At 44.8% G+C, this 15,827-nt stretch overlaps 1 protein-coding gene across 5 annotated transcripts in view; it reads right to left on the reverse strand.

Annotated features, from left to right (window-relative positions):
* The window catches only part of LOC137328029 (protein kinase C-binding protein NELL1-like), a 617,180-nt gene that overhangs the window by 98,126 nt on the left and 503,227 nt on the right, over nucleotides 1-15,827 (reverse strand). The window lies entirely within an intron of this gene.

Here is a 15,827-nt window from a genome sequence, read left to right on the forward strand (position 1 = left end):
CTATCTTTGCATGATGAACTGAGCTATAACTGTAAAGCTTTTGTTTTCTGTCGTCCAACTCTCTTTTCTCACTTCCTTTTCTACGAATGCATTAAATATCAATTCAACACCTCAGAAAATTTTCAAATTTTATGTTACCTGGAAACCCAAAGCTGTGTTCAGGAAATTTCTAATCTTTCAAACGAAATACCAAAATAGTTATTTTGATCCATGTTACTTCCTCAGAAACTGGGTGGAGTCAGCAATGTCCAAAAGGGTGACCAAAAAACTAATATGAACTTTAAGGTTTTTTTTTTACAATGGCCCAGAAATTGCTTTCAAAATAATGGTGAGCCTAACAGCATTCACCGTTGTTAAGGAGAAGAGCAAGTTCTGGCAACCGCACGTGCGCAGTTAGACGCGAAAATCTGGAACTTGCTCGTCCTAGTTCGCCTGCAATGTGACAGCTTTGCCTTAAAGGGGTATTTCTGGCTGAAATCAATGGGATCAATGGACCAGCGCCAACTTGCTCTTCTGCCCAGCTGGAAACAAACTAATATTGTCACAAAACAGGTGCGCTCAGTTTTTTAAGTCTAAATTAAGTTTTAACAGCAGGGTAAGTCATAATGACTGCCAAACAACCGCTCTGGCACTAAATGTTCACATTTTTAAAAATGTGGAGTCTCATTTACTCCTGATTTTAATAGCTATTGGGCATTTAAAAAAAATTGTTTTAGAAATTAAAAAATTATTTTTTAAAAAACTTTTTCCTTCTGTCCCTTCTATCTCAGTCTTTTAATCCTTTCCTCCATGTAACTTTGTCATTTTATAAGACCTTAAAAAGGCACATCCGGGTTTTTAGCACACGATGCTTGTCAATGAACTGCATTTCCTGGTTCTCACAGTTGTTTCAAGCTGATTGGTTGAGGGGCCTTACAGATCCTTTCACCATTCACACAGCCCAGGAAAGAACGCCAATATTATTTGAACTCGCAGTTCAAGGAAGTTGCCGCCAAAAATAACGAGGTAACTTAGTGGGTGAATTTAAATCTAACGAACGGCGAGCACTGCTGGTTGGCTGCTTGGAGCAATTTATGGGCCTATATAAATAAATAGCAATCAGACGCAGAGTTAGCACCACAGGCTTTAGTGATTTGTGCATTAAGCAATGATCTGATCACCAATAAACCTCACCAAATAGTAATTTGCCCAAGCAATTTGAAAGGAAACTCTTAATAATCCAATTAACGGCAGAATGCCAAAGCCCAGAAACTGCATTCTTTCTTGGGTCAGAATTTCGGGGTTGTGACAACTTAGGGGCTAGAATTTAGGTCAGAATCTGTCTCCAGCAGATCTCTGTCCCTTAATTGCTGGAATGATATCTTCCAAAGGAGGGAAATATGGGAGCTTCTTCCCCCTCCTCCTTCATCCAGGGGGAGGCCCCCAGTCTCCCCTGCAAATCTTGCCAGATATGCCCCTGTAGTGACCAGTGGTAAGGATGCCAGCAAAAAGTAAGAGCATGATTTTAGCACGAAGCCGGGAACCCAGCGCACGGGTAGATATTCACGTGGGGAACCCGCAAGTCAAGTGAGTATGTCGCATTCTGTGATCACAACTCAACTGATGTGCTTCTGGATTTCCCATGGACCAGGCAGCCAGATTGACAGGCTGGCTGCCTGTCGGGAGGAGGGAGGGAGAGATCGTGGGCCGTGGAATAAATCGCGGTGGGGGGAGGGACATGGACGACATCGGGTGGGCCTTGGAGAAGATCGGGGGTGAGGGGGGGTCCTCCATTTGGTGGGGAGGGAGGTCGGCTGATTGCGGGACTCCTATCGAGCCCGGATGAAGCATCTCAGCCCACAAGCAGTGCAATAAAGGCACTCACTCATGGATCCAGCCCTTCTCGCCTGCTTTCACTTGACGGGAATCAGAAGCAATGGGAAACCCGAACAGGTAAGGTTAAATTCGTTCTACATTTCCAATACACAAAAAATTAAGTACCTCAACTATTGCAATGAGATACATTGTGCCTTTAAGTATCGGCCCAGTTTTAAGTGGGGGCAGGACTTCTGGGTTTCTATTGCACGCGCACATCCTAACGCGCCTGGGTTAAACCCAGAAGTTGGCACGTTGGAGCTGGGATGAGGTCTCGCTGAAGATTTCAACAATTTTTACTACCCACCCGCCCCCAGCCCACCCTTTCTTTGGAGTTAAAATTACCCCCCAGGTGTCCATGCTGGGCTGGGCTGGGCCCCATGTAAGCTCCACAAATCCAGATTAAAATGGCATTCTGGAGGAGTGAGAATTGGGGCCCCACCAGTGAGGGAACTGCACTGAAGATTTTTTATCTGAATTTCATTCTTCGGCCTGACCGACTTTTGACTCTCTTTCACAAAGAAGCAAGGAGCCCTCGGACGTCCTGCCATTTCTGCTGGTTTGTCACCCCTGTATTGCTGCTACTGGAGTGGGCACGCGTCGCTCGTAGGTTGAAAGACCATGATTTGGGACGTGGTCAAGGCAGAGACAGAGCAGCAGACAGAAGCTCTGCCCTATCACACTTCTGGTGGTACCTTTGCACTCTGGGAATTTCTACCCTTGAATACCTAAAGTTGTAGTTACTTACTTACATTAATACATAGGATACCTTAGTCTCTGAGGGTATGATGGTCAGTGACTATTACATTAATAATAATGTAGATAACCAGTCAGGAACAGCACTTGCCTAGTATAAACAATGTTACCTGTGCCAATCACTTTAACTAACGTCAGCAAAACTCCAGCTAAGGTTAAAGCTCTTTGATTTTTGTGTACTGTATTTTTCCTCATTGTCTTTAAGCATGATAAAAATTCAAATCATAATTCATTTCTTGTTTCAGTTCTGAATCACACGATGGATTACACTGTACTAATTTAGGCTGTTATGGATAAAGTTCACCATTTTGTTTAAAGTTCACAAACATTCCACACCTTTGCCTCATCTCCTACTGCAATGCAATGAAGTTGTAATTCTTGCCGGTCTCATGGGGGGAAAACTGGACATTTGACAGGCTGGCAACAAACTCGTGGTGGTGATCTGGACATCCACCAAATTCATCGGATTGTGGTGGATGTAAAAGAATGCAGCAGAACTCATCTGAGGATAAATGTATATGTTTTCCTATGTGATAAAATTCTCCTACCAAGTTCATTAAAAATTCTACCTAAAGGGGTGATTTTAACCCAGTTACTTACCCGCCCACGTCCCGCTCCGTTCCCGCAGTCCAGAAGTTTAACCTGCTGTTCTAAGCAGGCGGCAAGGACATCCGCCTGGATCTGGCGGGGTCCTTCTTTAAATATGCAGATTGTGGTCCAATGACGTAATCAGGGCCTGACTGCTAATTTAACCAGTAGCCTGAGCAGGGAAGCCGTTGTGACTTTCTCACTAGGTGATGGCAGTAGGAACAGGAGCTGGGGTCAGAAGAGGCCCAAAGAGGTACTTTTTTTTTTTAAACAAGGACAGTTTAGGCCCCCCTCCCCTCTATCCCAGGCTCCCCCCATCCCGATCGTGAGACCTTCCCCTGCCTGTGATTTACCTGCGTGCCGGTAACCATTCTGTTGGTCCCGGCTGGCAGCCCTCCTGCCCCCCGACATTCCGCTCCTGCCGACCGTCCAATTGCCCTTTCTCACTGGCTTTTGCTCAGATGACTAACCTGGGGCACTAAGACGAGGCCTGGCAGTTAAAATTGCTCAGGCTTCACATGGCCAAGGTCAGGGTTTTGACGATCACTACCTGCCCAATTCCCGCTCTGGGATAACAGCGGGCATTAAAGGAAACTTATACAGAGGGCTGACTAATCTGATGGATCCTTTGTCAATATGCTGTACATTGTCATTTACAGTTAATTAAAAATAATCAAAGAACCGCAGGCCAACAATATACACCCATAGAGTACCTCTCTTATAAAATTGGAAAACTACTGAGCCATTTAGAGTGAAAGGCACCTCTTGCATTCAGTTAATTGAGAGTCAATAAGTAATATCACTGCACACAGACCCCATAGAAGTACTGAACCCATTATCTGCTAATGGGGAGCACTAGGGTAGTCGCACAGAGGGGAGGGGGCATTATCAGGGCACAGTGTGTGAAAAATGTACTTGTTTAGCTTTATCTCTGTGGCTAACTAAGCACGATAGCAGAAGTGTGGTTCCCTCGCAATCCCTGCTGTGTTGCTCTAGGGATACCAATTCCTTCATAAAAGATTTACAGGATGTTTTAAAAGTTTAAAATAGTCTGAGTCGAGGCAAATTGGAGTCAGGATTGAGTGGAACGCGTGCAAATGCACAAAGTATTCAAAATAAATTTGGAGAGTTAGAATTATCAACTGTGAAGGGATATGATATAATAGCTTTAACAGAAATATGACTTAGGTTTGGACAGGACTGAGACTTAATATTCCTGGTTATAACATTTTCAAGAGATTTCGGGATGGAAAAAAGATGGTGGGGTTAGTAAAGGATCTTATCATAGCACTAGAACGTAAAATAGAGTGCAGATGGAATAGAATGAACAGGAAGGGAAGTGGAACAATTCTTGGTGCGCGATACAGACCACCAAACAATGGAGATGAGGGACAAGGGTGATTTTAAGTAGTCCAAGATAGACTGGAATAAAGCTGACGCATGTGATCAAAGTGGGAAATACTTTTTAGAATTCATCCGTGACTGCTTCCTCTGCTTCAAATATAAAACCACTTTTCCCTTTAAAGATGCAATGGTTTCTATCTCAACCACTCCCTGCAGCAAAGCATTCCATGCTCCAACAATCTGCCATGGAAAGAAATCTCTCTTCTCACTTTCTTAACGACAATTTTAAATTGATGATTCCCTGAAACTAATTCTCACACCTGAGTAAATAGTCTCTCTATTCTCTATTAAAACCTTTCATAACTCTAAAAACCTCTGCCAAATCTCCTCATAGCCTTTTTGATGCAATTGAAATTGTCCTAGTATCTCAAGTCTTTCTGCATAACGATAGTTTCACATCGCTGCCATCATCCTCATGAATCTACGCCGTGTGCTTATTGGGGCTGCAATGCCCTGGTGGGGGGGGGGTTTGCAAAACTTCACACATTAATTTAACTGTGGTTTAACGAATGTTTTGTACAGATGACTTCTTTACTCTTGTATTCTATGCCCTCACTTATAAAACCCAAAATGATAGCCTTTTTTTATGGCTTTGTTTGCCTGCATTCACTTTTTTTGGGAATTATGTTTTGAATCCCTTAGACTCGCTGTTCATCCAAATCCTTCAGCATCTTTCCCTTGAGTGTACTCTCCCCATTCCTTGTTTTTCCTCCCAAAATGTATTACTTTACACGTATCCACTTTAAATTCTACCTTCCACCTGTCTATGTTTTCCCAAGCTCTTTTACAAATCTTTTACAGTCTTTGTCAAATCCCCTGCCTTTATTTTGTCAGGAAATTTTAAGATTGTGCTCTCTATGCCCAAATCCAAATCATCTATATATATATATATATACACATACAAAGAACGAAACGACCCAGCACTGACCCCTGGAGTACAGAATCTCCAACCCATCTCCAGTTTGAGCAATAGTCATTTATCTTAAGTCATTATTTTTCAACTGTCAACCAATTTTCTATCCATGCTGCTCCTACCCCTCAATTTTTCTAACAAGCTTCTTGTGAGGCACATTATTGAACACTGTCTACAAAATCCAAATATAGTACATCTACTGAATTCCTTTAGTCTATCCAATCCATCACTTCTTCAAAAAAACTCTATTAAATTACATGACTTGCCTTCAACAAGTCATGCTGGCTGTCCTCCAGTAACCCATGGATTTCGAAATGCTCACTATTTTTTCCCATCAACTTATGGAGTTTAAGAGTTGACCTACAATTTGACATTCGACTAACTGGTCGATATTTACCTGGTTTATACTTCTTTCCCTTTTTGAACAACAATGTTACATTGGCTACTTTCCAGTCCCATGGTACAATTTCCACTGGGCTCCCCACTGCGTTAGTAAATTCACAGATTATCTGCTGGTTTCATTGTTCGACATAGTTGCAAACTTCAAAACAACACCATGAAGAGAGGTGCATATGGAGAGAGAGCAGTGTGATTAGCCTTTAATTACTCCAGCGAAGAGCTGGCAGAGACACAACGAGCTGAATAGCCTCCTTCTGTGTGATACACATCAACAGTAGTAAATCTCTTAGACTCAATTTGGGCATTATTCTGATCTCATCTGCACCTCTTCCTGGAGTTGTTTTGAAGTTTGCTACCATGTGTAACAATGGAACCAGTAGATAATCAAACACCCACCTGTGAATTGTACTAACACAGTGGGGAGCCCAGTGGAAATTGCTTGGTACAAACCGGATAAAAATTGAAGCCTTCAAAGCTATCAGGATTTGGATATTGCCATTTGAGCACTACTTCTGCATGATCATTACAAACGATGATCACTATAAGCAGATTCTACTGTAACACTTCTGGGATAATTTCAACCGAACCTACCCCGCGGAAAAACAAAGTCAATGGAAAGTAAAATCGGATGGCGTGTAAAATGAATATCCGATCTGGTCCAATCAGTTTTCCGCCAGGCAGGTTAGGCTAAAATGACTCCCATTTTTAAAAAAATGGGTCTAAAAATCCATTTATGAAAAAAACATAAAAGGGATTAACCTATATCACAATTGCTAAGTTAAGTAAATAACTACATGTTTTCTGTTCACAAGTTGAAGGTTCAGTTTCTTCACATCGATGTCCTCTTCCACTCATCATCCGTTTCCCATCATTCTTTTGCTGATTATTCCACGTGACAGAGGTCAACTCTCCTAAAATCACAATTTCCAGTCCTCTCAGTGCAATACCTGTATCATTCCACGTTGATATCCTCCCTGTCCTTCAGTGGGGACAAGTCATTTCTCTTACAGTTCTACAAACACAGTTCCGTCTTCATTTCATGAGCCTAACGTCCTATCTGTGTTGACATTAAAGGAATGAAATTCAACTTTGGTGACAGCTCCAGAACAGGCAGAAGTCGATCGACCGCCCCACATACACCCTGTCCAATTTTCCTTTCAATTGAAGTGAATGAAAAGGGAGATCGGCTGGGGTGTATAATGGCTGATTCCACTCCTGCCCAACACGCGCCCCCACCAAACTTGAATTTTACTCCCTAAGAATCATTACATGGCCTCCTAAAGTAACGTCTTCTTTCACAGCATCTCAAATCTGTGGGCCTCCTTAGGTCCTTCAGTCTCCGCTTCCTCTTACAATCTTCAGGCTTTCAAAGCCCAAGTTTGGCATCACCTAATCACTACTTTGAATCCTTTCAATCTTGGTGGTGCCCTGCATGATGTTTATCTACAGTGGAAACTGATACCATAGTCAAGGGGTTAGCACAAGACCAGACTTTTTTTTAAATTTATTCGTTCATGGGATGTGGGCGTCGCTGGCGAGGCCAACATTTATTGCCCATCACTAATTGCCCTTGAGAAGGTGGTGGTGAGCCGCCTTCTTGAACCGCTGCAGTTCGTATGGTGACGGTTCTCCCACAGTGCTGTTAGGAAGGGAGTTCCAGGATTTTGACCCACCGACGATGAAGGAACGGCGATATATTTCCAAGTCGGGATGGTGTGTGACTTGGAGGGGAACGTGCAGGTGGTGTTGTTCCCATGTGCCTGCTGCTCTTCTCCATCGAGGTGGTAGAGGTCGCGGGTTTGGGAGGTGCTGTCGAAGAAGCCTTGGCGAGTTGCTGCAGTGCATCCTGTGGATGGTACACACTGCAGCCACAGTGCGCCGGTGGTGAAGGGAGTGAATGTTTAGGGTTGTGGATGGAGTGCCAATCAAGCGGGCTGCTTTGTCTTGGATGGTGTCGAGCTTCTTGAGTGTTGTTGGAGCTGCACTCATCCAAGCAAGTGGAGAGTATTCCATCACACTCCTGACTTGTGCCTTGTAGATGGTGGAAAGGCTTTGGGGAGTCAGGAGGTGAGTCACTCGCCGCAGAATACCCAGCCTCTGACCTGCTCTTGTAGCCACAGTATTTATATGGCTGGTCCAGTTAAGTTTCTGGTGAATGGTGACCCCCAGGATGTTGATGGTGGGGGATTCGGCGATGGTAATGCTGTTGAATGTCAAGGGGAGGTGGTTAGACTCTCTCTTGTTGGAGATGGTCATTGCCTGGCACTTATCTGGCACGAATATTACTTGCCACTTATAAGCCCAAGACTGGATGTTGTCCAGGTCTTGCTGCATGCGGGCTCAGACTGCTTCATTATTTGAGGGGTTACGAATGGAACTGAACACTGTGCAATCATCAGCGAACATCCCCATTTCTGACCTTATGATGGAGGGAAGATCATTGATGAAGCAGCTGAAGATGGTTGGGCCTAGGACACAGATTGTGCTGGAATACAATTCTGCTTCTGCGGATGGCCCACAATGCCTCATGGATGCCCAGTTTTGAGCTGCTAGATCTGTTCTGAATCTATCCCATTTAGCACGGTGGTAGTGCCACACAACACGTTGGATGGTGTCCTCAATGCGAAGATGGGACTTCATCTCCACGAGGACTGTGCGGTGGTCACTCCTACCAATACTATCATGGACAGATGCATTTGCAACAGGTAGATTGGTGAGGACGAGGTCAAATAAGTTTTTCCCTCGTGTTGGTTCGCTCACCACCTGCCGCAGGCCCAGTCTGGCAGCTGTGTCCTTCAGGACTTGGCCAGTAGTGGTGCTACCGAGCCACTCTTGGTGATGGACATTGAAGTCCCCCACCCAGAGTAGGTTTTGTGCCCTTGCTACCCTCAGTGCTTCCTCCAAGTGGTGCTCAACATGGAGGAGGACTGATTCATCAGCTGAGGGAGGGTGGTAGGTGGTAATCAGCAGGAGGTTTCCTTGACCCATGTTTGACCTGATGCCATGAGATTTCATCGGGTCCAGAGTCAATGTTGAGGACTCCCAGGGCCACTCCCTCCTGACTGTATATCACTATACTGCCATCTCTGGTGGGTCTGTCCTGCTGGTGGGACAGGACATACCCAGGGATGGTGATGGAAGATTCTGGGACGTTGGCTGAAAGGTATGATTCTGTGAGTATGGCTATGTCAGGCTGTTGCTGGACAGCTCTCCCAATTTTGGCACAAGTCCCCAGATGTTAGTAAGGAGGACCTTGCAGGGTCGACTGGGCTTGGTTTGCCGTTGTCGTGTCCGGTGCCGGGTGGTCCTTCCGGTTTTATTCTTATTATGACTTTTTGTAGCGAGATTTTACAACTGAGTGGCTTGCTGGCCATTTCAGATTAAGAATCAACCACATTGCTGTGGGTCTGGAGTCACATATCGGGCAGACCGGGTACGGACGGCAGGTTTCCTTCCCTAAAGGACATTAGTGAACCAGATGGGTTTTTATGACAATCCAGAAGTTTCATGGCCACCATTACTGATACCAGTATTTTAATTCCAGATTTTTATTTAATTAATTGAATTTAATTAATTAATTGAATTCAAATTCAACAGCTGCTGTGGCAGGATTTGAACTCATAACTCCAGATTTTAATCCAGGCCTCTGGGTTACTAGTCCAGTAACCTAACCACTATGCTATCTTACCCAATCTGAAAGGTCAAATCATCCCAAGTCTGAACAATTAAATCAGGCTGGGATGCAAATTGAATTTATGCGGCTCAGTACATATTACGTAGAATTACTTAAAATCCACCACACAGAAACAGGCCATTTGGCCCAACTGGTCTCTGCTGGTGTTTATACTCCACACCAGCCTCCTCCCATTCGAATTAACTCTTCCGACAAATACAACAAAATGCTGCAGTACAGAGGGATCTGGGTGTCCTTGTACATGAAACACAAAAAGTCAACATACAGGTGCAGCAGGTAATCCGGAAGGCAAACGGAATATTGGCCTTTATTTCTAGGGGGATGGAGTATAAAAGCAGGGAAGTCATGCTGCAACTGTACAGGGTGCTGGTGAGACCGCACCTGAAGTACTGCATACAGTTCTGGTGTCCTTATTTAAGGAAGGATGTACTTGCATTGGAGGCAGTTCAGAGAAGGTTCACTGGGTTGATTCCGGGTATGGAAGGGTTGTCTTTTGAGGAAAGATTGAACAGGTTGGGTCGAGACTCATTGGAGTTTAGAAGAATGAGAGGAGATCTTATTGAAACATACAATATTCTGAGTGGACTGGATAGGTTAGATGCTGAGAGGATGTTACCCCTCATGGGGGAATCTAAAACTGGGGGGCATAGTCTCAGAATAAGGGGTCGCCCCTTTAAGACGGAAATGAGGAGGAATTTCTTCTCCCAGAGGGTCGTGAATCTTTGGAATTCTTCACCCCAAAAAGCTGCAGAGACTGAGTCACTGAATACATTCAAGGCTGAGTTAGACAAATCTTTGATCAACAAGGGAGTCAAAGGCTATGGGGAAAGGGTGGGAAAGTGGAGTTGAGGTAAAAAATCAGATCAGCCATTTTCTCATTAAATGGCGGAGCAGGCTCGAGGGGCCGAATGGCCTACTGCTGCTCCTATCTCTTATGGTCTTCCCACCCTGCCGCCGCCCCCATCCCTCTATTCCCTTCACCCTCCTGTATGCATCAAGCCTCCCGTTAAATGCAGAAATGCTGCTTGCATCAACCAATCCATGTGGCAGTGAGTTCCAAATTCTCACCATTCTCTGTATAAATAAATTCCTCCTAAATTCTTTATTTGATCTGTTAGTTGCTATCTTATATTTATGCCCCATTGTTCTGGACTGATCCACACAAGTAATAATAGTTTCTGCACCTCCACCCTATTGAAACCCTTCATAATTTTAAAGATCTCTATCAGGTCTCCTCTTCGTCATCTCTCTTCAAGAGAAAAGAGACCCAGGTTGCTTAATCTTTCCCGATAGCTCTGTTCTCTCAATTCTAGTAACATCTTCAGCCAGAAGTGCTGAGTGGATGATCCATCTCGGCCTCCTCCCGAGATCCCCACCATCACAGAAGCCAGTCTTCAGCCAATTCAATTCATAAGAACATAAGAACATAAGAAATAGGAGCAGGAGTAGGCTAATCGGCCCCTCGAGCCTGCTCCGCCATTCAATTAGATCGTGGCTGATCTGATCCTAACCTCAAATCTAAATTCATGTCCAATTTCCTGCCCGCTCCCCGTAACCCCTAATTCATTCCACATGATATCAAGAAACGGCTGAGTGCACTGGAAAAAGCAAAGGCTATGGGCCCCGACAACATCCTGGCTGTAGTGCTGAAGCCTTGTACTCCAGAACTAGCTGCCCCTCTAGCCAAGCTGTTCCAGTACAGCTACAACACTGGCATCTACCCGACAATGTGGATAATTGCCCAAGTATGTCCTGTCCACAAAAAGCAGGACAAATCCAATCCGGCCAATTACCGCCCCATCAGTCTACTCTCAATCATCAGCAAAGTGATGGAAGGTGTCGTCGACAGTGCTATCAGGCGGCACTTACTCACCAATAACCTGCTCACCGATGCTCAGTTTGGGTTCCACCAGGACCACTCGACTCCCGACCTCATTACAGCCTTGGTCCAAACATGGACAAAAGAGCTGAAATCCAGAGGTGAGGTGAGAGTGACTGCCCTTGACATTAAGGCAGCATTTGACTGAGTGTGGCACCAGGGAGCCCCAGTAAAACTGAAGTAAATGGGAATCAGGGGAAAACTCTCCAGTGGCTGGTTTCATACCTCGCAGATAATGAAGCAGTCCTGGACAAGTGGCAAGTAACATTCGCGCCAGACAAGTGCCAGGCAATGACCACCTCCCCTAGACATTCAATGGCATAACCATCACTGAATCCCCCACCATCAACATCCTGGGGGTCACCACTGACCTGAACAATAATGACCTCCAATTTTCAGCGTTCAGATTGTGAGCTGCAAACCCGCGACCTCTGCCATCTAGAAGGACAAGAGCAGCAGGTACATGGGAACAACACCACCTGCACGTTCCCCTCCAAGTCACACACCATCCCGACTTGGAAATATATCGCCGTTCCTTCATCGTCGCTGGGTCAAAATCCTGGAACTCCCTTCCTAACAGCACTGTGGGAGAATCTTCACCACAAGGACTGTAGCGGTTGAAGAAGGCGGCTCACCACCACTTTCTCAAAGGTGTTAGGCAATTCGGGATGGGCAATAAATGCTGTCCTTGCCAGTGACGCCCACATCCCATGAACGAATAAAAAAAGAATCCTTTCTGCACTTTCTCCAGTGCTTCAATGTCTTCTTTGTAGTATGGAAGCCAGAACTGCACACAGTACTCTGTGTGGTCCAACCAAGGTTCTGTATAAATTTAACATTACTTCCCTGTTGTTGAATTGTATTTATCTGGAAATAAACCCCAGCATTATGTTCTCATCAACTTGCTATTTTTAATCATTTATGTATCTGTATTCCCAGATCTCTTTGCTCCTCTACCCCATTTAGTTTCTTACCTTTGAAGGAATGTGGTCTCCTTATTTCTCCTACCAAGAAGAACCACCTCACACTTCACTATATTTAATTTCACTTGCCGTTTATCTGCCCACTCTGCAAGCCTGTTTATATCTTCCTGTATTTTAGTGCAGTCCTGCACATTATTAACAAAAAAAACCCTATTTGGTATCATCTCCAAATTTCACCACCATATCTCCAATTCTGGAATCCAATGGTGAACAACAGTGGTCCCAGCATGGATCCCTGCAGGACACCACTTCTGCCAGTCTGAGAAACTTGCCTTAATTCCTTCCCTCATTTTTCTCTTTTGTAGCCATCTTGCAATGTGTGAAAAGCCACGCCGAATGAAAAACGTGGTGCTGGCTCAGTTCAGATATTGGCTCGGTTTTTACTTCTGTGGTGACTACTTAGAAGGTCGCAATGGGCTTAGCCTTAACTGAAAGGAAAGGCCAAACTAAAGCCTTTCCATGGATAAGATAAAACCTTTGACTGTTAATATTAAAACAGCTAACCAGAAAATTTAATCACTCTTATGTCATTCCACTAATAAAGAAACCACCAGCTAGCATAACATTTTGTAACAAAGGTCATTTGGTGACTTTATACAAAACTTCCTTTAAAAATAAAGGACGCAACCAACAGAGTACCCTTTGTCGTCCAGTACTTCCCCGGAGCGGAGAAACTACGCCATGTTCTCCGCAGCCTTCAACATGTCATCAATGACGACGAACACCTCGCTATGGCCATCCCCACACCTCCACTACTCGCCTTTAAACAGCCACCCAACCTCAAACAGACCATCGTTCGCAGCAAATTACCCAGCTTTCAAGAGAACAGCGTACACGACACCACACAACCCTGCCGCGGTAACCTCTGCAAGACATGCCAGATCATCGACACAGATACCACCATCACACGAGAGGACACCACCCACCAGGTGCATGGTTCATACTCCTGTGACTCGGCCAACGTTGTCTACCTCATACGTTGCAGGAAAGGATGCCCCGGAGCATGGTACATTGGCGAGACCATGCAGACACTGCGACAACGGATGAACGGACACCGCGCAACAATCGCCAAACAGGAGGGTTCCCTCCCAGTCGGGGAACACTTCAGCAGTCAAGGACATTCAGCCACCGACCTTCGGGTAAGCGTACTCCAAGGCGGCCTTCGAGACACACGACAACGCAAAATCGTCGAGCAGAAATTGATAGCCAAGTTCCGCACCCATGAGGACGGCCTCAACCGGGATCTTGGGTTCATGTCACGCTACACGTTACCCCACCAGCGAACAAATGTTATCTGTTTTTAATATAACGGGTCAGTTGCTGTCTTTTCTATGTTTCTACCTCTCTATCTCTGTTTTTTTTTGTTTGTTGTTTTTTTTGGTGATTTGTATATTCTGAGACCTGGCAGGTAACACCTGTCTGTCTGCACACTGATTGCCTTGGCAACGGGCAGTTGAAAAAACTGTCTGTTATCACCAGCATTGTTCTGTGAATTATAAATGCGACTTCATTTCGAGGACTTCATTTCCGCATCGTTCACCTGAGGAAGGAGGTAGCCTCCGAAAGCTTGTGAATTTAAAATAAAATTGCTGGACTATAACTTGGTGTTGTAAAATTGTTTACAATTTAAAAATAAAGTCCTAGATATCCGATCGCGTCTGAAAATGGGCATGTAGGGCGCAGAGAGCACGTGAAATTCATGCTCGGACCTAATTGTCACAGGTAAGGTGCTGGTTACCGGCTGCATGCCTGTTTTGGAGGGGGCGGAGGGGAGGGAATCGTGTGCTTCTGATGCCACTTAATGTTAGCTTGCACCTGTTTAGAGGGGAGATGCACTGTGGCTGCAGATAGTAAGGGACACTCCTGAACACAGAAAAGGCTGCAAGACCTGTGGGACAGACCCCAAGTTCTCCATGCCGCTTTCGAGGCCCTGGTCCAGGTGGTGGACAGGAACAGGAAGATCCTGTTCCCACTCCGAGGGGGCAGAAAGCCCTTCAGGCAACACTGTCCGTCACCAGTGGGAAGAGGTCATGAAGGAGGTCAATGCCAGAAGCCTCGCTCCCAGGTCATGACTGCAATGCTAGAAAAAATTCAATGACCTCACCAGAGTTGTCAAAGTAAGAATCTTACCTCTCACATCAATTACTCTCTCCTCACACCTCCAGCCCCACTATTCACATCACTCCCCTTCCCCTGCTTCCCTTCACTCTCCTACAATCACTGCATCATTTTTCAATCCACCTCCTCTTCCTGTTCACACACACTGCATTTCCTGCTATCACCACTATTGCAACCCTCACTTCCGACACCTCATATCTTGCGCACAACATATAAACTATTCAATCACAACAGGCACATTCTCAAAACATCTCACAAGACTGTCACTAAAGCACCCCATTCTTTTATGCAGGAGAATGTCACACAAAACACGAGTCAAGAGTCAGCAGGAGGAGGAGGCCGAGCCCGCCTGAACACCCTTTCCCCTTATGAAGACACGTTGACCATTTTGGGCAGAGGAAGAGTTATGGCCGTGGCAAGTGGCAACGCTGGAGGAGACATCGTGCAGGGTTTCTTCGCACCTTATCCTCTTTATGTAGTCGAGGATGATTTTCAGGATGGAGTTAATGTGCATTGTTAGGAAAGGAAGAGAACTCATCAATGAACCATTTCTGCTATTTAATGTGAGAAATGTAAAGTCCTTTTCATTTCCCAGCACTATCATACCTCTTATCTTTGTGAGAATATACTGATGAAAATAGAAAGCTCTTGTTGCTGAAAAAATTGACAATTACAGTGAACCTCTGAATGTCAGAGAGGTCAATAATTCTATAGAATGAGGGAAAAAGTCTCATCTGATTTGTCTTCAATTAAATTCAATCTAGTTTCTGTTACAGGAGATCAATCTTTTACAAGGGAAAGGGTAAAAAGGCCAATGTAGCCAAGTGGAACAGGTGCTCAATGATGTTTGATTCTTGAAATCATTACGGGTGGATATTGCATTTAAATAAAATATGTCCTTTTGGTAGCTTAAATATTTAAACTATCAGATTCAAATGATGCTCTTTGGCTGTACAATGCAGCAGATTTTAGGCAGACACAGTACATATGCCTAAGAAATAGGCATAACTTGGAAAATTGAGTGGAGACCTAGAATGCTGTATCTCTGGCTCCTCCACCGTTGAGAAAAATGGGGATTGACGAACTGCCTGGTAATATTTAAATGAAGGCTGGGTGAAATCGTCAGGTGGGTGTAAAAGATTCCATGGGATTATTTCAGAGAAGAGCAGGGGAATTCTCCCCAGTGTCCTGGCTAATATTTATCCTTCAACAAACATCACTAAAACAGATTATCTGGTC

Source organism: Heptranchias perlo, chromosome 12, assembly GCF_035084215.1.
Source record: "Heptranchias perlo isolate sHepPer1 chromosome 12, sHepPer1.hap1, whole genome shotgun sequence".
NCBI lineage: Eukaryota > Metazoa > Chordata > Chondrichthyes > Hexanchiformes > Hexanchidae > Heptranchias > Heptranchias perlo.